We start from the raw sequence: 25,487 nt of genomic DNA, 5'->3' as shown, positions 1-25,487 counted from the left end.
TCTTGGGCAGTCCTATATTTTCTAATGTTTCGGTTATCTCCTCTAGGACTGCCCCCCCCTCCTTGTCGCCGTATAGCACCCTGTAATAATCTGCAAATTCCTTATTGACTCCTTCTTGGGTGTCCACTACCTCACCATCTTCTCTAGTTATTGTCCTGATCGGGGGCCTAGGGGTTTCGCTCTTGTACAGCCACGCTAAGAGCCTACCCGTTTTATCCCCTCCCGCATGCTGTCTCTCTATATACTTTTTATAATTGAGGTTGCAGAGCCTTTCCTAGTGTTCCGCGCATCGCTGCTGTAGTGTAATTAGTAGCTCCGTATCCACACTGCCATTTTCTAATGCTCTTTCTAGTTCATCTTCTGCCCTTTGTAGGTCAGCCAGGACCCCACACCCTGCAGGCCCTTTGATTTAGCTATGGCAGCCCCCCGCATCACCACCTTAAAGGCTTCCCATAGTGTACCCGCCGAGTCAACACTACCAGTGTTCACTTCGAAATAGTTAATGATCTCATCTTTTATATCCTCTCTAAAGACCGGATCTTTGAGTGCCTCTGCTCAGTCGCCACGTCGGTATCCGCGCCCTCGGGGGGGCAGTATTGCCACCTGAGGACCAGGAGCGAGTGGTCCGAGTGGACCCTCGCCTTATATTCTATGTGAGTGATCTCCATCATTACGACCGGCGTGACAAAGACATAATCCAGTCTCGTATGTAGCTGATGCGGGGCCGAGTAGTGCGAATATTGCCTCCCATTAGGATGTTTTGTTCTCCACACGTCTACAAAGCCAAAATCATCTAGTAACACCTGCAATGCTTTAGCCGCTGGGACAGGCCTGTCAATCCTACCATCAGATCTGTCTAACTTGGGGTTCATTACACAATTGAAGTCCCCGCCCAAATAACCGCACTGCCCACACACATACTAAGGTTGGTGCACAGAGTTCTGAAGTATGCCGCCGTATTTTGATTGGGGGCATGACAATGCATTACTTACCGTAAAAGCATTTGATGGTTGTATCTGCTTAGATTCACATGCTGTGCATAGGTCCGACATCCAGTGGTCACTGCGGAGTATTGCATTTTGTTTTTCGTAGTCGAAAAGGGACGTCGACAAGGCGTGTCTGAAATACTATCCCTATAGTGACGTGCGTTGTACCCACAATCCCTCACGCGTCGAGGTCCCTCTGTTTGTATTTTTCTGCCCTGAGGGAGCCTTCTAGACGTGAGTGAGTACAGAAAAGAGAGATATAAAAGGAAGTCTATGTTCCTTCCATCCGAGCGGGGAGGAAGGGTGGGCGCATGTGAATCTAAGCAGATACAACCATCAGAAATGCTTTTACGGTAATTATTGCATTGTCTTCTGATGTTTGTTAATCTGCTTAGAATCACATGCTGTGCATAGACTAGCGAGCAGTACCCGGAGTTGGCGGTGGGTTATGAGAAGGAACAGTAGAGAAAAGATGTCTTAATAATGCCTGTCCCACCTGGGAGTCAGATCTCGAGTGTGCATCTAGACAGTAGTGTTTTGTAAAGGTGTGCACAGAACTCCAGGTAGCCGCTTTGCAGATGGACTCAAGGGGAACATTTGCAATGAATGCTATGGATGCCCCCGTGCCTCAAGTAGAGTGTGCTCTTGGCTTAAAGGGCAGTTCTCTCTTAGCAAGAGTATAGCAGAGAGTGATGCATTGAACAATCCATCTAGAAATAGTGGACTTTGAAACTGCATCCCCTTCTCTTCCTGCTGCCACCGAGACGAAGAACTGATTAGTCTTCCTCAGTGGTCTGGTTCTTTCCATGTAGAACATGACCGCTCTGCGCACATCTAGTGTGTGCAGAGTTTTTTCTCCCAAGTTGGAAGGATTTTGAAAGAACGTTGGCAGTTCTATAGACTGGTTTACGTGGAATTTCGAGATGAATTTCGGAGCAAACCTTGGGTGCGTGCGTAGAACCACCTTATCTTTGTGAACTGTAACGAAGGGGTCTAGAACAGAAAGAGCCTGTAGTTCACTTACTCTCCTGATGGAGGTGATAGCTATTAAAAAAGCAGTCTTAAGAGTGAGGTCTTTAAGAGATGCTTTGTGCATGGGTTCGAAAGGTGAGCCCATGAGTCTGGTAAGTACTACGTTAAGGTCCCATCCGGGAGCTGGGTCAGCTATCGGGGGGTGTATTCTCTTTATTCCCTCCATGAAGGCCTTCATAACAGGGATCTTCCACCACGACACCTTGAGTTGGGAAGTGGTGTATGCCGAAAGTGCCGCTAGGTGGACTTTAATGGAATTGAACACTAGACCTGAATCCAATAAGTGGGTCAGGTATAGAACAATATGTGTGGGAGAGCAGTCAATCGGGTTGATGCTTTTTCCTCTGCACCAGGTGACAAATCTCTTCCACTTGCTAGAATAGCAGTGGCGAGTGTTAGGTTTTCTGGCTTCCCTGAGAATGTCCATGCATCTCTGCGGGAGCTGTAGATGTCCGAATTCTATGATCTCAGGAGCCAAGCTGCTAAGTTCATGTTCTAGGGGCATGGATGCAGAGTCCTGCCCTTGTCTTGTGACAGCATGTTGTACGGGCAGGGGAGTTTCACTGGGGGAGATAGAGACATCTCCATCAAGTGAGCGAACCATGGCTGTCGGGCCCACATTGGGGCCGCCAGTATCATGGTCACTTGTTCCTGGTGCATCTTGTGCACCACCTTGTTGAGAAGGGGAGTCGGGGGGAAAAGCGTAAACAAATTTCCCTGACCATTGCATCGACAGACCGTTCCCCTTGGATTGGTTCTGGGGGTACCTGGAGGCGTAACTTAGGCATTGTGAGTTCTCCAGGGTTGCGAATAGGTCCATTTCTGGGAATCCCCATTGTGTGAAGACGTCGAAGACGATGTCTTCGTGCAGTCGCCATTCGTACTCTTCGGGCAGGGGGAAATCTCTGCTGAGTTTGTCTGCCAGCAGATTGAGTTCCCCTGATACATGTTGTGACAGTAGGAACATGTTTTGTTTGAGAGCCCACTTCCATATATTTTGGGCCAGTTTGGACAGTCCTGGAGAGTGGGTGCCCCCCTGCTTGTTGGTGTAGTACATGGCTGTGGTGCTGTCTGTAAGGACCAACACAGTCTTGCCTTGTAGGTGTTCCTGGAAGGCTTTTAGCGCCTTGAACACAGCTAGTAGCTCCAGTAGATTTATGTGTATGGATGCTACGTTCTGAGTCCACACTCCGTGAGCAGTCTGATGGGAGAGGTGAGCCCCCCATCCTGTGAGGGATGCGTCTGTGGTCAGAGTGGCTTCCGCCGCGGGTGTGGCAAAGGGTTTCCCTCTTTCCAGGTTTTCCTTTGTCCACCACCGTAGCGAGAGAACCAAGGCCTGCGAGACCACCACTAGATCGTCCCATAGTCCGCTGGCCTGACACCACTGGCTGTTGAGCCACTCTTGCATAGGGCGCATGCGCAGGCGCGCGTGAGGTACCAAATAAATACACAACGCCATCATGCCTAGCAAGCGCATTGCTTTGCGTACCGTCACCTCTCGACCGGTCACATATTGAGGGATCTGAAACAGCATGTTTTGGACCCTCTCGTTGGAGGGGAAGATGAGGCCGTCCTTTGTTTGAATTAGAGCCCCTAGGAATTGTTTGATTTGGCTGGGGTCTAGGCTGGACTTCTTTTCGTTGATGGAGAAGCCCAATTGGAACAAAAGGTCTACAGTCTTTTGGGTATTGGAGAAGCATGTTTCGTAAGAATCCCCTGTTATGAGCCAGTCGTCGAGGTAAGGGTAAACTGGGATGGACAACCTGCGCAGGTGGGCCGCTGCCACTGCCAGTACCTTCGTGAATACCCTTGGTGCTGATGCTATGCCGAAGGGTAGCACTCTGAACTGGTAGTGTTTGCCCTCTATCATGAACCTGAGGTATCTTCTGTGCGCTGGCAACATTAAAATATGAACGTATGCATCTTTCATGTCCAATGTTGTCATGTAATCTCCCTGTGATAGCAGTGGGATCACTTCCTGTAAGGTCACCATACGAAACTTCTGGGGTTTGATAAACTTGTTCGCTGGGCGCAGATCTAATACAGGGCGCATGGTTAGATCCTTTTTGGGTACAAGGAAGTACACTGAATAAATACCTTCCGTTACCTGAGATAGAGGCACGACCTCTATGGCTCCTTTTTCCAGCAGTTGTTGTACTTCTTGGAGAAGGATGGCCAGGTGTTCCGGTGTCATGCGTCGTCCCCTCGGGGGTCTGTATGTTGGGGAACTGTTGAATTCGATGCAGTATCCGTGGGCTACGGTGGAAAGTACCCAGCAGTCTGACGTTATTCCCTCCCATGCTGGAAGAAAGGATGTTATCCGGCCCCCGACCGGTGTTGCATGGGAGGGGACGCGAATCTTCGCGTCACTTGGTGTTGTTGGGGGCTGGGGAGCCTCTGGGGGTGGACCCCCGACCTCTCCCTTTGCCCCGGCGCTGGCCTCTTTGGCTGTACTGCCCACTATTGGTCTGGTAATTGGTGGCAGGGTACTGTTGCTGCTGATTCTGCTGTTGGCGTTGGCCACGAAAAAAGCGTTTGTTGCCATAGCCGCGTCTGGTAGTGGGCTTAGAGATCTGGTCAAGAGTTTTGATAGTATCGAACTCTTTTTTAGCCATCTCCAGAGCCTCATCCACCGCTTTCCCGAAGAGGTTTGAGTCTTCAACAGGTTTATTTATTAAAGACGCATGTGTCTCCGGTTTGAACCCTGAGTTGCGCAGCCATACATGGCGTTTTAGGAGTATTCCCTGAACCAGGGAACGTCCCGCTGTCTCTGCGGCATCCAGAGAGTTCTTTACAATACTCTGGTTGACCTGGGTTCCTTCGCCAATAGTTGATGGCAGGCGTGTACGTAGTGGTTCCGGCGCTTCTTCGGCGTCTTTACGCAGTTTGGCCCACTGCGCGTCCGCGTAGCTAGCTAGCAAAGAATTGTTGTTCGCAATTCTTGCCGAAAAGGCAGCCGAGGATGTGACTCTCTTTGCAAGGGCATACAACCTCTTGCCCTCCTTGTCAGGTGGTGCCTCGCTGGTGGACAGCGGCACCCCTGCCCTCTTCCTTGTATTAGTTACTACAAGGGAATCCGGAATGGAATGTCCCCTGATGTACAGCGGGTCTGAGGGTGAAGGAGTGAAAAGTTTTTCAATTCTTGGATTAACTCCTCTGATTAGTGCAGGTGTGGATAGCGAAGGGATGATTCTTCTCTTCACTGAAGCGAGGAGGGGAATGGTCTGGCTGACCGGGGGTTTCTCCTTAATTACTCTTTCCACAAAGTCTATTTCAGGAGAGATCTCCTCAGTGTCCAGTTCGAAATGTGCTGCTGCTCTGCGCAACAGGGCATTAAATGTGGGCTGATCGTCAATGGGAGACGTGTTTCTAACAGGTGAATTGTCAGGAGGATTTAGGTTCAGGACATCAGTGTCCGAATATACTGATGGGGATTGCCAGGGATGAGAAGGTCCTTCTCCTGGATTTTCTCCGAAGCCTTCTCCTACCATGTCTGGGCTGTCTTCCAGACCTTCCTCCTGGTTCTGTCCCTCTTCATCGTCCACAAATTCATCCTCCTCCTCCAAGTATTGTTCCTCACCAGTGAGGTCATACACATTATGGAAATCTGAGGCTGTGTCCTGCTGGGGATTGAATAGTCTCGGATATTTGGCCTTGGGGTCCTCCTGAGGCCCCTCTTGTTCTCTTGGGAGTAGGAGGGTTCTGGGTCTTCATAAACCTCTCCATTCTCTCCATGCAGAGATGGAGCCTTTCCATGGTTTCATGGGGTACCCCTGAGCGGTCTAACGGGGGAAAATTAGTGTTATCTAGCTGAAAACAGCTCAACCTCTCCCACAACGTCGAGGAAAGTGTCCCGTCGCCTTCCGAAAAGCCTTCCGGTGTGCTGGGGGTCCCCCAGACTGAAGGGGGTAGTCCCTGTCTTTCTTTGGGCTTTTTCGGCGTGTCTTTCGACCTTTGCGTAGCGCTCGACGTGTCTTTCGGCGTATGCTTCTGGGCGTCGGCTACAACGATCCTCGCCAAGCTCTCTGTGACTCATTTGTCAGCGGAGGGCTGTGGTTTCGACGTTACGGGTGTCGATCGTTCTACGGCGGCGTGCGCTTTCTGCTGGTGCGCGCAGGCCGATGGTTTGGGGGCGGCGCCCTTATTTGCCGAAAGCCCAGTCGCTGGTCGCGGCTGAGGTTGCGGGAGGGGCTTCGAACCTGAACGGTCCGAGGAGGCCGCCGGTGGAACCTGCGTCTCCTTGGGCGCTGATGCTTTCTTCGTCTTCGACGAAGAAGAGCCATGGGTTGTGTGCTTATGTGTGGTATCGTGTGCGTCAGTGTCGCCGGAGTGTTCATCCCCATAAGCAGGGCGTGAGCCGAGCCCGTCGGGGCCGGGGACAGACGACGAAGAGCGCGAGCGCTCTTTAGAGGGGTGTACGACTTCCGTAGCGGAGGTCGTGTTATCACGTTCCTCGTCACTGTTGGTGGTAGCAGCGGCGGGTGAAGAATCGGCCTTCGACATAGCGTAGGCCGCCCACCTCTTGACCCTACGGTCTTTTAGAGTCTTTGGCTTAAGAAGCCGACAAGCCGTGCAACCCTCCTCTTTGTGATCGAGGGGCAAGCAGCGGTTACACCGTGAATGCTTGTCCTTCCAAGTAAACTTGCCCTTGCAAAGCGGGCAAAACCTTAAGGGTGTCCTCTCCATAGCCGAGGCAATAAATCGTGATAACCCCAAGGGGAAAAGGAAAGGCATTCTCAGAAAAGAACCAGAGATGTCCCACGACCCCACTCTCCCTACTGTATTTGGCCTGCGAGGCCAGGCCACGTGTTTGGCAACGCCGAAGGATCTCCTCCGCTCGTCCCCTCCGTCGAAGATCTTGCTCGGCGGAGACAGCTTCACAACTGCGTCGAGGGAGGGATCGATGTTATAATTAAATAGGAAAACGACCAAAGGTCGAGGAGATGAAATCTGCAATGTCTCTCGAGGAGCTCCGCGTAAAGGCGACCAGTAGCTGGGCGGAAAAAAACAATCTGAGGGACCTCGACGCGTGAGGGATTGTGGGTACAACGCACGTCACTATAGGGATAGTATTTCAGACACGCCTTGTCGACGTCCCTTTTCGACTACGAAAAACAAAATGCAATACTCCGCAGTGACCACTGGATGTCGGACCTATGCACAGCATGTGATTCTAAGCAGATTAACAAACATCAGAAACATATTTACGATGCATACCTCTTTATTCTCCACCAGCCCTCTCAATATGACCATCCTCCCATCAGTTTCTGCCGCTTCCTCTAGTAGCTGAAACGGGACGTGCGGCGCCACCCAGACAAGCACTCCCCTAGCGTAGGCAGAATAGGACGCACCCACCACAATCCCTTTACATTTTTTCCCAACTAGCTCCAACTTTTCCCGCGTCAGATGAGTCTCCTGTAGCAGTGCAATATCTATCTTTTGCCTTCTCAAATACAGCATGACCGTATTCCTCTTCATATAACTGTTAAGTCCCCTGACATTCCATGTTATTATCTTGAGATCTCCCATAGCTCGTCAATACTCTCCTCCCTCACTTCCAGCCAATCCCTCCCATTCACGCAATGCAGATACAACCCTTTGACTCTTCTATGTAGGCTCATGTTTGGACTTAAACTCCCCATTACTATATACACACCAAACTTCCCACTTCCTTCCCCTCCCTTTTCCTAGGGCGTGGGGTCACCCCATAATTCCTCCCCAACTACAACACACCACTGCACACAGTCCCTTCCCTCCCCCCTCCTGGCCCTCCCCCAACAAATGCCCAGCTCCATCCCTGGATCTCAGGCTCCCCCGCGTTTAGGCCTGCTCTGGATCCCCAGGTCAAGACCCCAGCAGGGTGTCGCCGCTCTATCAGCGACCTAACTAAACACTAAACGGGGGTACGAAGATTGGCCCTGCAAGGCTCCCTAAAAAAGTGATAATCAAAGTGCTCACGGGTCATGTTTCCCCGGCCTGGCAATACCCGTCAACAGGCTACTTCAGTTACTATAATCAAGCCCCATATTCTTAAGTCCTGGTACCCTCCTATGTTCCCTTTGCTCGTTACTTCTCTTCTCCCCCTCCTTCTCCTTTCCGCGCATTCGACTCCTGGGGGCAACCCTTCGTGTCGAGCCATTCCATGGCATCTTCCGGAGTTTCAAAAAAGAAGGTCCTGTTCTTGTGGTAGACTTTCAGCTTCGCCGGGTATAACATGTATTTGTGGCCCGCCTCTCGTAGTCTCCTCTTAACAGTCCCAAAGTTCATACGGCTCCGCTGCACCATCAGAGTATAATCCGGGTATGCCGTTATTTTTGCTGTTCCCCTTTGTATTGTTCCACCCTTACGGAAATGTTCCAGGATTCTCTCCCGGTCCCGATAGTTAAGGATCTTAGCAATAACCGGTCTGGGTGGGTTACCCAGCGGCGGTTTCCTCATTAAGGCCCTATGCGCTCTTTCCACTGAGAACCCCTGGGACAAGGCTCCCCCAGCTATCTCCTGCAGCAGCATAGTTTCGATAAACTCTATGGGGTTATGACCTTCCGCTCCTTCCGGCAAGCCAACAATACGGATATTGTTCCTCCGGGCACGCCCTTCCGCCTCCTCTGCCCTAATCTCTAAGTTGCCCACACGCTGCACCAGGGCGTAAAGTTCCGATTTGTGTGCAGCACAATCCGCTGTATTCGGGCCCACTTCCTTTTCCAGGTTTTCAGTGCGCTCTGCCAGGGACCTGACATCTTGCCTGAGAAGGTTCAAGTCTTCTTGTACCGCCCCGACCTTGAGCTCCAGCGCGGTTTTGACTTCTGTCACGGCCAGTTCAAGCTTGGTTTCCCAAGCTATCTTTAGGTCGGCGATCGCGGCCAGGATCTCTTGGCTCGAGCTCGTATCGGCCATGCCCCCAACAGGGACCTTGTCCTTACTCCTGGCTCCTTCAGGGCCAGGTGGTGTCCTGGTCTATTCATACAGCGTGTGCTGCTTGCCCTTCAGCCTTGGGGGTTTATTTGACATGGCGTTGCAACCAGGATCCGTAGGCTGGCTTGAACTCCTGTGGCTTCCCACCCTAGCGGGGCAAGCCTCTGCTACTGCCCGGGTCCAAAGGGGCCACCCAGGATCACCCCAGTTCTACCCCCTGGGTGTAAGAATGGATTATGTTCTCCCACGTAGCTACTGAACCCTCTCCTCCTCGATTCCTCACAAGCTGAGCAGGCACTTTGCTTATTTGTCTGGCACAGCCACTTATTTGATGTCCAATCAATGGGGCACTAGTCATTCATTTTCCAGTTCAATCCCTTCATTGTGCCACCAGAGGCAGTCCGCCACAGCCTGCCAATCCACTTTCTTCCTCTGTCTATTAGGGGAGGTATTCAGATGCTAACAATTTCTCAGCACTAGGTCTGTGCTGTTTATGTCATAGGTAATGAATGGGGGGGTGGTTATTATTCTACGATGTCAGTGTTTTGGGACTATGTCATTTTGCTTCCAGTTGGGTTGTGGCCCTCGCTTCTGGGCCGCTTCCAGTCCTCTGATTCCTTGGGCTGTGGGGCCCAAACACAGTGCGACGGCTGCAACGCTGCAGTCTGCTGTTCCCAGAGCCTGCCCAGGCTCCACGCACACCACCCGATCCCTTCGCCCTGGAGTGAGGCGGGTTACTGCTTCAGTTTCCCGTTTAGATGCGCCCCGCTCACCAGCACGGCCAAGCCCCAGCGCCGGCCGCTTTTCCTCTAGGGCTGTTTTGTGAGCTTGTGCAAAGCGGCGGAGGCCGCCGGAGGGTCCTCGCGGGCTGCAATGTTATTTCAATGGTGCTGGAATGCGCACACGACCCCCTCCGCGGCCGTCCGCATTAACTCAGGAGCCCTGCTGTTCGTTGCGAGCTCCGCTCGATGCAAGCACGGCTGGGCCCTAGTGCCGGCCGCCCAGCTTTGCCGGGCGTTCTCGCAAATTAGTGGCGGCTACCAGAGATACAGCATGGTCTGTAATGTCGCTCCAGGGGTGCGCCGACGCGCGCACACACCCCGCTTGCGGTCGTTTGTCCGTCGAATGTCCATATCTCTTAGGGTCCTTTGTTGCACAAAGCCGCCATTTTGTCCATGTCTGTTCGCGGCTCTGGGGGCTTATCACTCTCAAATCAGATGTTCCTGGAGCTACGTGGAGCTCATGCCTTCGGCGAATGTTGCCCGTGCCTTCATAAGCGGATGCTTATGTTCCTGGCATTAGATGATTCCTGTAGCTGCCCTTTAACATAGGATTAATGAAGGATCTCCGGGAGCTCCCCCACTGGCACGTCTCTTCACATGGCCTTCAAGCCACGCCCCAGAAAGAGAAGTCTTATATTTGCCCTTATGGTTTTCAGGTCTGGGTCTGTGTCAAACTGTCAGTGTTCCAATGCTTTGTTTACTCTAACAGAGCTGAGTTACTGGCTCATGGAACATACAGATCACATTTCCCAAAGAGAGAGGAGTTGAAGTAGGGTGTAGTTCATCCTGATATTGACAGTGGCACTTAAAACAAGGTGATTGGGATTTAACTGAGTAAAAAAATGTCCTGTAATGTCTAGCAAGTAAACTCACTCCCTTTCATCGAATGGCCATGCTATTATGCAAAAAGAACGAGCATACTCGTCCTTGGCACTTAAGGGGTTAAGTTACTACAATACATTCTGCGTTCATTATTTTATGTTATTGGGATTTATACCATTCACTGCTGGTAATACCAATATCATGGCCTTTTCTCCTGCTTTAACAGTAGCATGGCTTTTCAATGTCTGTTTTAATAGAGGGGAAAAAATGACATTTGGTAAATTAAAAAAGTGGCATTAGACGTCACACCAAGTGGTAACTACACTGCACTGTACCCCTGTATGCAAGGTGAACTGCCACACTTTGCATATCATTTTGTACTCTGCAGGGTTTGAAATTGACTGACATAGCTGACATCAACAGCTACCAGGAGCTACCTTTGTCTCCCGAAGCCAACTTGTGCCATTCAAATATACCTATCTAGCATTAACTCTGCGTATCTGAGGAGTATGTTGCTTACCAGTAACTCCTGTTCTCCAGCTTTGTTATCTTTCATGGATTCACATTTTATTTATTTATTTAGCATTTGTAAAGTGTGCCTAACCTGTGGCTATCTGGGTGCCAGACAGCTATGGAACAAGTTACTTACCTGTAATTGTTCTCCAGCATGGATCTGGCATGGATTCACATGCTCATGAATATTCCCCGTCGTCAGGCTGGGAATCCTCAGTAAAGAAAAAATCAGTTTCAGTTTTGTTTCTGAACTGTCTTTCTACTAATAACCAATCACTGGTCTCTGGGTCATACTGCCCCCAGGCAATGACTGCCCTCTACCCAAGCCCTTCCTCTGGCAGCCATCTTCACATTTGGTAGCACGTAAAGTGGCAGTAGGACCAAGAGCCGCAGAGGGGTTGGAGGGAGGGTTTGCATGTGAATCCATGCCAGACCTATGCTAGAGAACAAGTTACAGGTAAGTAACTTGTTCCTTTTCCAGCATGGGGTCTGGCATGGATTCACATACTCATGAATACAGGAATACATTGCAGTACACACATGCACAACCACGGGAGGTGGCAAGGCTCAGCATTAAGCGTTTCAACAACATTAAGTATCTCTTACCTCCTTCACCAGGCTCACCTTCAAACGAACAGGTTGCGCAGCACTGCCTGGCCGACTCTGAACTCCTCCCTGGAATACCGGTCGATACAGTAGAATCTCATGAAGGTGTGGGTCGACCTCCACGTAACAACCCTGTCCAGCAGGGGCACACCAGACAAGAACGCCATAGTGGCAGCGATCGTTCTGGTTGAGTCGGCTCTCGGACGGCCGGTCAGCGGTCTGTTTGCCAACCGGTGACAGTGCATGATGCAGCCGGAGAGCCATCTGGAAATGGAAGCCTCGAGAGGGGCTTCCATTGGTTCACAGGTCCAAACAGCTGTGACGTCTTCCGAAAACTCTTTGTGCGGTCCATGTAGAACTTGAGCACTCTAGCCACATCCAGCGAGTGCAAAGTCCTCTCAGCTGGCGACAAAGGCGACGGGAAGAAAACAGGTAACACCAAGGGCTCGTTGAGATGGAAGTCCGACGGCACCTTGGGCATGAAGGAGGGGTGCGTCCTCAGCACTACCCTCGTCTCGTGGAATTTCAGGTATGGAGGTTTACAGGAAAGGGCCTGGATCTCTCCCACTCGTTGTGCGGAGGTGATGGCCACAAGAAACGCTGTCTTCCACGATAGGAACTTCAGCGGTGCCGAATGCAAGGGCTCGAATGGGGGACCCATAAGCCTGGTCAGCACCATGTTGAGCTCCCCCGCCGGAGCCTTCACCGAGAAGAACGAGCGGAACAGTCCTTTCATGAACTCCTTCACGAGGCGGTGAGACCACAGCGATGACCACCCTGGAGTTCTGGTGTAGCGGGAGATAGCCAGTAGGTGGATCTTGGAGGCATGCGCCAACCCCGCCTTGGCCAGCGTCAGCAAGTACGGCAGTACTTGAGGGGCCGTAATCCATAGAGGGTTGATCTTCCATGCACGGCACCAGACAGAGAACCTCTTCCACTTATGTCCATAGCACTTAAGAGTCTAGGTCGCCCTGGCCTTTGCACGTACCTCCTTGCAGTCCGCCGGGATATCGTACCCTCTGAACTCTAGTGCTTGAGGAGCCAGGCCTGCAGGTTCAGCGACCCCGGGATGTGATGTGGGACGGGGCCCCCTTCCCTAGCGAGAAGATCAGCGTCCGTCTGCAGATTGACAAGAGGGGGTGGGGGACGCTGACAAGTCCAGAAGGTCCGTGAACCATATCTGCCTTGGCCACGCCGGTGCGACGAGGATCATCCTGCACCAGGACCGTCAGAGTTGACTGATGAGTCACAGAAGCAACAGCAACGGTGGGAACGCCTACAGGAACAGGCCATCCCAGGGGAAGGAGAATGCATCGTCCATGCTCCCCGGCTGGGGAAACCTGCTGACGAACCATCGGCACTTGGTGTTCATCGCCGTCGCAAACAGGTCGATCTAGGGACTTCCCCCATCGTCGGAATAGGAGATCCACTTGATCCTGCCAAAGCTCTCACTCGTGGCAAGAGCGCAGCTCCCTACTGAGTGAGTCGGCGACAGTGTTTTTCACTCCTGCCAGATGAAAGGGTACCAGGAACATCCCCTGGGCGACGGCCCAGTGCCAAAGATCCTGTGCTTCCTTGGATAGGGCTGGGGATCTGGTGCCCCCCTGCTTCCGGATGTAGAACATCGTGGTGGTGTTGTCGGTGAAGATCTGTACCACTTTGTCCTTGAGGGACGGAAGAAAAAACCTGAGGGCCCAGAACACGGCTCGGAGCTCCAGGACATTGATGTATAGGGACCTCTCCTCCGGGAGCCAAAGGCCTCTTGCGTGGAGATCTCCGGTGTGCGCTCCCCATCCCTCCAGGGAGCCGTCCGTCGTCACCGTTTCCTGGTGCATTGGAGTCTGGAACTACATGCCTGCCGAAAGATGCACGCGGGTGCCCCACCACCGGATCACCTGACGGAAAGTCTTGTTGAGGGAGAGCTGGTCTTCGAAGCTCCCCACCACTTGCATCCAATGGGCGTCGAACTCCTGCAGTGGTCGCATCCGCAGCGTGCACAGGCGCACAAGGTAGATGCAAGATGACATCATGCCGAGCAGGGACTTGATGGACCTCACCCTGGCCACTTCCATGGTCAACAGCCGTTGAACCTTGCCTAGTATGGGCTTCGTCCTCTCCTCTGACGGTGATGCCAACTGCGCCACTGTGTCGAGCCAGCCTCCCAGGATCAAGGTGTCCTGCGACGGTACCAAGTTGGACTTCGCAAAGTTGATAGAGAATCCCAGTTCTGTGAGCAGGCGGACGGTCTTCGCTATGTGATTGACGGCGAGTTCTCTTGATTTTCCTCGGATGAGCCAATCGTCCAGGTAGGGGTAAATGTGGATCCCCTGCAGGCGCAGCTGCGGCACCACCGGTGCCAGGCACTTGGTAAAGACCCCTGGGCCGACTTCAACCCGAAGGGCAGGTCCTTGAACTGGTAGTGCCGCCCTTGGACCACGAAACGTAGGAACTTTCGATGTCCTTTGTGTATGGGGATGTGGAAGGGAATAGTTTCTTACCTGTAACTCCATTTCTCCAGCATTGGTATCTTTCATGGATTCACATGCTTTGAATATTCCCCGTCGTCAGGCTGGGAATCCCCGGTACATTATATATACCCTTTCCCGTAGGAAAACTTTTTCGACGCTTATGCGTCCTATCCACCTCGTTTTGTATCATGCGTGCCCGTGCCGTCAGGACGTCATGATATAAATACAGGCCCCGCCCCCGCGCTCCCTCAGATTTCGGCCCCCAAAGTAGTGGGGGAACCGGTTTGCATGATCAGGGGAGGCAGGTGGGCGCATGTGAATCCATGAAAGATACCAATGCTGGAGAAATGGAGTTACAGGTAAGAAACTATTCCCTTCTCCAGCATTGGATCTTTCATGGATTCACATGCTTTGAATAGATTACATAGCAGTACTACCCCCAAGAGGAGGTGTGCATGCAAACCCATATACTTTCTTCGCAAAAGGCCGTTCCCTAAGATCATGTATACATCAGTAACAGTTTACATAGGAAAAAACGGACCACATACAGTCATAAATTCCACAGGATGCAACCCCGCAGCCGGGGCTTACCTTACTGGAATAGGTGTCGAAGCACCGCCTGTCCCATCCGGGTGTCTTCGGCATGTTGCTGCGACAGGCAGTAATGGCGGGTAAAGGTGTGTGTAGTCGCCCAGGTAGCCGCCATGCAGATGTCCCCTAGAGGGACTCCGGCCCACAGTGCCGTCGACGATGCCGCTGCTCTAGTTGAATGAGCTCTTGGCCGTCGTAGAAGAGGCTTCCCTGCCCTGGAATGGCAGTACGAGATGGTAGATGACACCCATCTTGATAGTCCTTGCTTTGAAATGGCTTTTCCTCTAGCACCCAACCCATAGGCCACAAACAGCTGTCTCGTTTCTCTGAACGGTTGCGTACGATGAAGATAAAACTTGAGAGCCCTTTTTACATCCAATGTGTGTAGCATGCGCTCCGCTCCCGAGCATGGCTCCGGAAAAAACGTAGGCAACACGATAGAAGAGTGTTTATGAAACACCGAAGGAGCTTTTGGTATGAACTGTGGGTTAGTGGCTAGGACTACCTTGGTCTTGAAAAATCGTAAGTATGGTGGGTCCACCATTAGAGCCTGAACTTCTGAAATACGTCGGGCTGAAGTGATGGCCACCAGGAAGGCCAATTTCCACGACAGAAACTTTAGAGACGATGATGACATTGGCTCAAACGGAGGTTTCATAAGAGACGTTAAGATCAGATTGAGGCTCCACTCCGGTGGAAATTTCTTCTCTGGAGGGAAACTCCGAAAGAGGCCTTTAAGGAAGTGCTTAATCAGGCGGTCGCTGAACAATGGTGCCGAGTGCCGTCGACGAGTAAACCTGGAAATGGCTGCTAGGTGTACTTTTATTGACGACACCGACAGGCCCATTTGAGCTAATAACAGCAAGTATGGAAGGAGCTGTTCCGGCCTAATCGATTGCGGGGCCAAACCTGGTTGATCCTCACACCATTGACAGAACCTTTTCCATTTGTACGCGTATGAGGCGTTTGTGGAAGGTGCTCTTGCCGCTTGCAGGATACGTCGACAGTCCTCCGGAATCGTTAGCCGACCAAATTCGGCGAAGTCAGGAGCCAGGCCGTCAACTTGAGGCTGTCCGGGTCGTGATGCCAAACGACACCCTCCTGTCGAGACAGAAGGTCGGGGGTCTTCTGGAATCTCATCGGTTCCGCCGCCGCTAAGTGTAGTAGGTCTGAAAACCACACCTGTCTGGCCCAGTATGGGGCCACCAGAATTACCCGACATGGGTACCTGAGGATCCATTGCAACGTCCTCCGGACAAGGGGAAAAGGAGGGAATGCGTACAGGAATTTGTTCGTCCATGGGAATGAGAACGCATCCCCCAGTGAGCCCTGCTGAGGCCATCTGCTTGCGTACTGATGGCATTTCTTGTTGTTCTTCGTTGCAAACAGGTCTATGGAAGGGTGTCCCCATTCCTTGAATACTTGTTGAAGTTGTTGGTCGTTCAGCACCCATTCGTGAACTTCGTTCATTTCTCTGCTGAGGGCATCGGCTTCCACGTTTTTCACTCCTGGTAGGTGAAAAGCTAAGATTTGCATGTTGTGTTGCAGGGCCCAATGCCAGATTTTCTGTGCCTCCGTCGATAGGGACCTGGAACGTGTCCCTCCTTGTTTCCTCAAGTAGAACATCGTAGTGGTGTTGTCCGTCATGACACGCACCACCGAGTCCCTCAGTTGCGGAAGAAAAGACTTCAGAGCCCATCGCACTGCTCTCAGTTCTAGCAGGTTGATATGCAGGGAGGACTCCTGTAAAGACCACTGGCCTTGTACCTGTAACATATCCAGATGAGCTCCCCATCCGCTCAGCGATGCATCCGTCACCACCGTCTTTTGGAACTCTGGTTCCAGTAGAGGCATCCCTTTCGTTAGATGAGTAGACACTTTCCACCAGCCGAGTGCTTGAACTAGTTGTTCGTCGACGACCAGTCTGTCGGACCAGCGACCTCTGCTCTGCGCCCAACGGTCCGCTAGAAATTCCTGGCAAGGCCTCATAAACAGACGGCAGTTGTTTATTAACGGAATGCAGGACGACATGGTCCCTAGCAGGGACATGTACTTGCGCACAGAGACCTTGGTACCGCATCTCCATTCCGACGCCTTGTTTTGAAGTTTCTGAATTCTTTCGCTGGATGGTTTCACCAGGCTTGTGTGTGTATGAAACTCCGCTCCTAGAAAAACCAAGGTCCTCGAAGGCTCTACTGAGGACTTGTTGAAGTTTATTGCGAAGCCCAGTTCCTGTAAGATGGACATTGTGGCTCGTAGACTGTTTCGTGTTTGTTCCTTGGATGACCCTCTGACTAGCCAGTCGTCTAGATATGGATAGACATGATGACCATCCTTCCTTAAATGGGCCGCTATAGGGGCCAAGCACTTGGTGAACGTCCTGGGGGAGGACTTGAGCCCGAACGGGAGGACCTTGAACTGAAAATGCTTTCTCCCGACGACGAATCTTAAATATCTCCTGTGTCGTGGGCGTATTGGGATGTGAAAATAAGCATCCTGAAGGTCTAGTGATGATAGATAGTCCATGGGTTGCACCGATCTGATAACCTCTTGGAGTTTTAGCATTTTGAATTTTTGGCTCTTTAGCCACTTGTTGAGTACCCTCAGGTCGAGAATGGGCCTCCATTTGCCGTTTGGCTTTTTGACAACAAAGAACCTGGAATAAACTCCTTGGCCTTCCTGTGCCACAGGAACTCTCTCTACCGCCCCTTTTCGCAACATAAGCGCCGCCTCTTGTCGTAGGATTTGGAGGTGGGGCTGTGTCGAGAATAAAGGAGGAAGACGCGGAGGCTTGTCTTTGAATTGTAGCGCATGACCCATGCGAATCGTGTCTAGGACCCATCGATCTTTGGTGATGCATTTCCATCGGTCGAAGTGATGAGAGACTCGACCCCCCAGGACGTTCCGAAGGCCGTCATTGGTTGCTGGTTTGCTTGTTCTTCGTTGACGACGGACCTGAGCCTCGCCGCCTGGAGGCTTGATAGTCCCTGCTTCCACGTGCCGACTGGGACGCTCGTCTGAACCCTTGTGAAGAGTACGAGGGCCTGTTAAATCCACGGTCCCTCGAGGCACCAAAGCGGGAGTTTCCAGAAGCACCTCTGAAGGGGCGAAAAGAGCGAAAATTTCTACCCGTTTGAAGGGCGCCGAGGGACCTAGGAGTATCCGTGTCTTCTTTCATCCCTTTCAGCGCTTCATCAACCTTTTCGCCAAACAGGTGCTCCCCTTCGCATGGCATGTCCGGGACTTTGTACTGTACTTCAGGACGGAAAGTAGTACATTTGAGCCACGCTTGTCGACGAAGCACTACTCCATGGTTGATTTGTTTGAAACCAGACTCTGCTAGGTCAACTGCGATATTAATAGCGTGGTTCGAGGCCTCTTCGCCGTCCCGCACCAGTAACATAGCTGCTTTCCTGTGTTCGTCTGGCAGGTGTTCTAGGATAGGGGCTAATTTGTGCCACATTTCCCTATCATATCGTGACACGATCGCTAAGGAATTGGCTGCTCTTACTGTCGTCGCTCCGACCGAGAGCACCTTCTTTCCAAATGCGTCCTGCCTCCTAGCCTCGCTTTCCGGTGGCGTTGAACATTTTTGCTGGACCCTGGCCTTCCTAGCCGCTGCCGCCGACACCACCGAGTCAGACAGAGGCTGTGATGTTAGACATTTTGGAGTGGACTCCGGAGCTTTAAACTTTTTCTCGATCCGTCCCTTTATGGCTGGTTCCGAGAACGGATGGCGCATCGTCTTGAGACCTTCTTGCCACACGTGGTCAAGGATTGGGATGGCAAATACCGATTTTCTCCTTTGACCCATATGGTCAAAAAGGAAACAGTCTTTCCTCTGCTCCTCAGGAATCAAGCCGAATTCGGAACACGCTTTCCCCATCATTGCATGGAAGGCTCCCACATCATCAGGGGGAGATGGCTGTGTCTGGCTCCTCGTAGACTCCAATTCTACATCCGAATTCCATGTCGGGTCCCTCGACGGTGACAGGGAGATGTCTGACCCCGAGTCATCACGTATAGAGTCGGACTCCGACAACTCACCCTCCTCCTGAGCTCGAGGACGATCTTTCACTGCCTGGGGAGCCGATGGGTGTTTCGTCGACGAGCGAGCCGTACAAGTTTGCTCGTCGACGGAAGGTACAGACAAAAGTGACAATGACGTCCCAGGTTGAGGGAACTGCGTATCCAGCCGCTGTAGTAGCTTCTGAAGAGTATTAAGCACATCCAGAGACAAAACCGTCTGGGGGGTCAGTAACGTGGATGATATAGGTACCATACCCCCGCTCGCACTCGTCGCCGTCGTCGTCGACGTGGAAGGCCGTAAGCCTAAATCCGATGGCTGCAGAACCATGTCACCTTCCCCTTCCGCCGAGCAGGCCGTGTCTGGCTGCAGTAAGACCTCATGGGGGGATCGGGTCATAGACCTCAGGCAGCCAAGCCATAGACTGAGTCTCCGTCGACGAAGGAATCCCAACCGCTGCTGCTTGAACGGTAATAGGCCTCGTCAATGACACCGTGGTCGACGAGCAGGTCGTCGTCGTCGAGCCCTTAGACTTCGTCGTCGATTTCGATGCCGACTTCCCGGCTGAAGCTTCCCGACTCACGGAAGACCTGGGACGGTCCCCTGAGGAGGATTTAGACAGCGCTAGCCTCTCCGTCTTAGATGATGAGGAGGAGGAGGGCTTTTTATGTGATGAGGAGGATCCAGCATGTTTCCCCTTATGCTTGTCCTCAGCGCGAATTTCTGCTGGCCGCACCTTCTTCGATGGAGGCTCCGACTTGCTCCTGGAGGCCGTGGAGCCAACTTCCGAAGCCGGGTAGGCACCCGCTCCGTCATTAAGCCAGTCGACCAGCCTTCTTTTACGGTCCTTAAGGGTTTTTTGGGAAAAACCCTGGCATATCTCACATGTATCCGCCGTGTGGTGCGGGTGGAGACAGTAGATACAGTCCATGTGGCCGTCTCCTTCATAAACCTTTTTGAGGCCACAGGTTGCACATGGGCGAAATAACGCCTTTCCAGACATAATTCTCCAGAATTTGAACTTCGCTTACGCGAAACAGACAAAAAACAATAAAAAACAACCTAGTTTTCACTAGTAGTAAACACGAGGATCCCACTACTTTGAAAGACGGTTGAAATCTGAGGGAGCGCGGGGGCGGGGCCTGTATTTATATCATGACGTCCTGACGGCACCGGCACGCATGATACAAAACGAGGTGGATAGGACGCATAAGCGTCGAAAAAGTTTTCCTACGGGAAAGGGTATATATAATGTATCGGGGATTCCCAGCCTGACGACGGGGAATATTCAAAGCATGTGAATCCATGAAAGATCCAATGCTGGAGAAGTAAGCATTCTCCAAGTCCAGCAACGATAGGAAGTCAACTTCCTCCAGCTGTCCCAGCACGTTCTGGAGGGTAACCATCCGGAACTTCTGGGCTTTGATGTATTTGTTGAGGTGGCGAAGGTCCAGGATGGGTCGCCAGCCACCGGTCTTCTTTCGGACGAGGAAGTAGCGCGAGTATACTCCAGAGCCCCGGTGCCTCTTTGGAACGAGTTCTATCGCGCCCTTTCTCAGCATGGCGCATACCTCCAGAAGCAGCTGTGGAACGTGGTTTTCTTTCCTGGCCACAGAAGGGAAAAGGGGGCACTTTGTTTGAAACTCCAGAGTGTGCCCGTGGGCCAGGGCATCCAGCACCCAATGGTCGGTGGAAATGGACTCCCACACGCCGATGAAGTTAGCCAACTAGCCTCCCACCGGGGTGCTTAGGTGGGGACCCCAACGTCATGGCCGGTTCAAACCTGTTTCACAGAGGCCTTGCCACCCAGGGCTCCTTGGCGATGACGACGGTATCCAACCGTCTTGTTGCAGCCTCTAAGCTTTCTGTGACAAGGAGCGGGCAGCTTGGCGGTACGACGATGAGAAGCCGCCAAATCCTTTGGAGGCCCCTTGAGATTTGCCTCTGGAGGTCCGAAAGGACGGCTGACGTTGATGAAGAGTGCCTAGGGCACGGGCCGTCTCAGTGTCCGCTTTGATGGCCTGTAGCGACTCGTCCACCGCTTTCCTGAACAGGTGGTTACCATTGAAGGGCATGTCCAGTACCCTGGTCTGCACGTCCTGATGGAAATCGATGGCCTTGAGCCAACCGCGCCGGCATCCGCCGTTGCCCATCTGGCGAAAGCCGGTGTCAGCAATATCCATGGCCACCGTGATGGCGTGGTCCGAAGCCACCTCGCCTTCCTGCAGGATTTCAAGGGCCTGTGCCCTCTTGTCATCTGGGAGGAAGTCCAGGAGGGGAGCGATCTTGAACCACAGCTCCCTGTCATAGCGTGCCACTATCGCGAAGGCGTTGGCCGCAATGATGGTCGTTGCTGCCGACGAGATGACCCGTCGTCCCATGGTGTCCAGCTTCTTACCCTCGCAGTGCGGTGGGGAAGTGGAAGTTGACGCCGTCGCCCCTGCCGATTTCTTCTTGGCCGCCGCAGAGACCACCGAATCCGGGGACGGCTGTGCTCTGAGGCACATAGGAGCGGAGTCAGGGACCAGGTACTTCTTCTCATACCGGTCCCTCTTCGCAGGGGCCGTGGACGGGTTCTTCAGCAGGGACAGTCCTTTGTCCCAGATGTCATCCAGGAACAGGACGGAGATAACGGTCTTCCTCTTGGCCTCCGGACGTTGGTAGAGGAAACCTTCCTTCTTCTGCTCTTCGGGGCACAGCTGGAAAAGCTCTGATGCCTTGGCGATCATGGCGTGAAAAGAGACAATTTCATCAGGGGGTTAGGGGGGGGAGGCCCAGGCAGGGGGTGATGGGAGATCCATCCCGTCGTCACCACCGTCGTCGTCCGTCGCCATCTCATACCTCGGTGGAGGGAATGGAGGTGAAGGCTGGAAAGGAGGGGGAGGCTGGATTCACCTCTGCTTGCTCGGTGGGCTCCCTGACGGTCCAGGCGCCGCTGGATCGCCGCTGAGGGTAAGGGCAACCTTGTCCTTATCTTCGTACACAGGGTCTGCAAGGCCATCAGGATCAAACCTGTGTTGCTCTGTGTCGTCTTGCTTCCAGCATGTTGCCGCTGAGCTAACCTCCAGAGTCAGAAATGTTTTACAATTACATCAAGATCAGCCAACATGTGATATCATTTATGATGTACAGTATTTACAGGTAATATAGATATTTACAATGTGCCAAGGTATCTTCTAGGATATAAAGGTGCTACCGTTTGAACGTGAGTAGCCATTTTTTGAGTTATCTGCAGAAAGATGTGTGAAGGGTCAGATCTGATGGCTAACGGGAGAGTGTTCCATTCTTGCAGCTACTACTGGGACGTTGCGTCCTCCGGCCTTGGTTCTTCTGAATATGGGAACTGCGAGGAGAAAGGCCGTAGAGGCACTTGTGTTTCGTTTTTTGGGTTGGAGCGAAGAGATTTGTAAGATTTGGGGGTGGTATTAATGAGGCTTTGAATATTCCCCGCCGATAGGCTGGGGAATCCTCGATAACGTTTTATTATAGCTTATAATAGAGTTTTTAAGCTCCCTTTAGTAGCCCATCCATGTCCTTTTGGGTGTATTGTGCCTCAGCAAATGGGACGTCGAGTGACAAGCCCCACCCAGGAGACCATTTTGAGATTCTAACCCCAGAGACGAGAGTTGGCAAAATGTTGCCTTTCTCCCATAGAGGTTGTAGGTGGGTGCATCTGAATCCATGAAAGTTACATATACATATAAATAAACAAACCAATGCTGGAGAACAGGAGGTACAGGTAAGCAACATACTCCTTCTCCAGCATTGGATCTTTCTTGGATTCACATGCTTTGAATAGATTGCCACAGCAGTAAACATCTTGTAATAGGAGGTGTAATGGGAGAAGGCATACCTTATTGAAAAAAGCGTTGCAGGATGGCTCTTCTGACCTTTGCTTGATCTCTCCTTGTCCCTCCATGCAGAAATGCTTGACAAACGTGTGTGGGACTGGCCAGGTTGCTGCCAGGCATATGTCTGACAGTGGAATCCCTGCCCACAGTGCTGCTGAAGATCCCACTGCTCTAGTGGAATGAGCATGAATAGGTCGACCTTTGTTAGGGGCCCCAAAGGCCACAAATAGTTGAGATGTGCGTCTGAGGTTTTTTGTTCGGTCTATGTAGAACTTAATAACTCTTTGAAGGTCTAGCAAATGTAGAGACTGTTCCGCCGGTGTGGATGGATGCGCAAAGAAAACTGGTAAAGTAACCTCAGTTTGTAAGTGGAAGGTGGATAGTACCTTGGCAATTAACGTAGGGTTTGTTCTCAGGATGACCTTGTTCCCTTCAAACCAGAGATATGGAGGTTTAACAGATAGCATATGTATTTCTGACATCTATCTGAAAGACGTGACCGCCACCAGAAAAGCGTTTTTCCAAGACACAAACTTTATGTCTGTGGTTGCCATTGGTACAAACAGAGGTTTCATTAGAGCAGACAGCAGGGTGCTTAAGCTCCACTGCAGTGGTGCTTTTTTCTGAGGGGGGGTAGGTGCGGAATAGGCCTCATTAAGTGTTTTACGATGCGGGCTCCGAAAATGGGAGCTTTTCCCTGCTTTCTGGTGTATCTAGATTGCTGCCAATTGAACCTTATTGGATGAGTGTGATAAACCATCTTTGCCCAATTTCAACAAGTAAGGTAGGATTTGGTGAGGCTACACACACAACAGGTCTAATTGCCTTTGAGCACTGGCTGGAATGAGTGGAGGGTGTAAGCTACTGCTTTCAGCTTCAGTATATTTATGCAGAGTTGTGCTTTGGTCAGGGACCAATGGCCCTTCACAGTTGGTGTGTGTCTGTGCCCCATCCTGTTAGCGATGCATCTGTGATCAGGGTAGCTTGAAAATGTGGATCCCTTTGTTACTTCCAGCTTGTCTTTCCATGTTCCCTTTAGCAGGGACCATCGATCTGCTAAGAATTGTTGTAGCTGCATCATTTGTAACCTGCAATGTTGTATTAGGGGAATGCATGACGACATGGTGTCTTAGAGTTGAATGACAGATGGGACTGGGACCTTGGCGCCCAGATACATTTTTCTGATTAGGCCTGGGTATTGAAGTGGCTCTCTATCAAGGAACGCACTCGGCCCTCTTTGGTGTTGAACTGCACCCCTAGGAACACTAACGTTTTTGATGACTTGAAGCAGGACTTGCTTGAATTTATTGTGAAGCCGAGGCATAAGAGGGTGTTGGACACCTGCCGGATTGCTCTTACCGCCACTCTGTGCGACGGTGCTCGTACGAACCAATCGTCCAGATATGATATACATGGTACCCTTTTTTTCCTGAGTGACGCGGCTATAGGAGCCAGGCATTTTGGGAATGATCTTGGGGATGAGCGAAGGCCAAATGGGAGGACTTTGTATTGGTAGTGGTTTGGGCCCACTACGAATCTTAGGAATTTTCTGTGATTTCTGCGAATGGCGATGTGGAATTATGCGTCTTTGAGATCTAGTGACGCCAGGAAGTCGTTCTCCTTTACTGCCTTGACGACATCTGTCAGGGTGACCATCATGAACTTTGTTTCTTGACATATTTGTTGAGATTTCTTAAGTCCAGAATTGGTTGCCATGAGTTGTCTGGTTTTTTGACAACGAAGAATCTGGAGTAGGATCCTTTGCCCCTTTGATGTTAAGGGACATTTTTGATTGCTTTTTTCACAAGTAGTTTCCCCACTTTGCCCTTTAAGATGTTTAGGTGTGGTTGGTGTTGAAATATTGGGGGTATTGGGGAGAAGGGAGGGGGATTCCCTGCAATTCTATGGTGTGACCGTTTTTATGATGTCTATCACCCACCTGTCTGTGATTAACTGTTGCCACTGCAGTAGATGGTGTTTCAAGTTACCCCCACTTGCTGCAGCTGGACCGTGGGTGTGTGTGTCCGACAGATGTCAGGCTTGCTTTTGCTGCCTGCCCATAGAAGCCGATGTAGTTTGCCACCTTCTTGGAGCTTGACGGTAGTATTTTTGCTTATATGGGTATGACTGGCGATATCCCTGTAGTACGCTTAAGAATATGAGGATGTCCTTTGGTATGGCTTTCTTCTTCTACTTAACGCTGTAGAACGACCAGAGGCTCCTCGAAGAAGCAAAAATTGTGCCTCCCAGTGAGTGAGGTGAGCAATCTCGCTGTGTCAGTGTCGGGCTTTTAGGGCGTCATCAATTTTGGGACCAAAGAGTTGGTCTCCTTTAAAAGGCATTTCTAGCACCTTTATTTGCACATCTGTTCTGAAGTCTGTGCATTTTAACCATGCTGGTCTTCTAAGTACTGCTCCATTACTAATTTGTTTAAACCCTGTTTCCGCTATATCAACTGCTATGTTTTAGCATGATTTGAGGCTTCTTCACCCTCTCGAAGGATGTCTAGGGCCGGTTATCTTTTGTCTTCTGGCAAGTATTCTAACAGCAGTGTGAGCTGGTTCCACATCTCACGGTCATATCTTGGCTAGGACTTTCTTACCGAAAGCATCTTGCTTCCTGCCGTCATTGTCAGGTGGTACTGTGCATTTTTTACCTTGCACGTTTGACTTTCTACATGCTGCTGCCGATATTACTGAAATCCGGTGTCGGCTTGGATGTATTGTATTTGGTTATTTATAAAGCGCTCTTTCCCTATTTGTATGGCCTCAATGCGCTTTATGGTTGGAATGCCCTCGATGACCGCAATGTGGTGGAGGTTCTAAGAGTTTCAATTAAGATAAACTTGTGTGCATTTTTGCCGGCTTAGGCCTTAGATGGCTGGCTAGGCTCCGCTT

General features: G+C 51.5%; 1 protein-coding gene across 2 annotated transcripts in view; it reads right to left on the bottom strand.

The window, feature by feature from the left end:
- ING3 (inhibitor of growth family member 3) overlaps positions 1-25,487 on the bottom strand; it is an 833,611-nt gene that overhangs the window by 216,062 nt on the left and 592,062 nt on the right. The gene's annotated exons all lie outside the window — the stretch shown is intronic.

This window comes from Ambystoma mexicanum, chromosome 12 (genome assembly GCF_040938575.1).
Source record: "Ambystoma mexicanum isolate Mex_15411 chromosome 12, UKY_AmexF1_1, whole genome shotgun sequence".
Classification (NCBI taxonomy): Eukaryota; Metazoa; Chordata; class Amphibia; order Caudata; family Ambystomatidae; genus Ambystoma; species Ambystoma mexicanum.
Note: the sequence above shows the minus strand (reverse complement) of the source record. Positions and strands in the feature narration are given on the sequence as shown.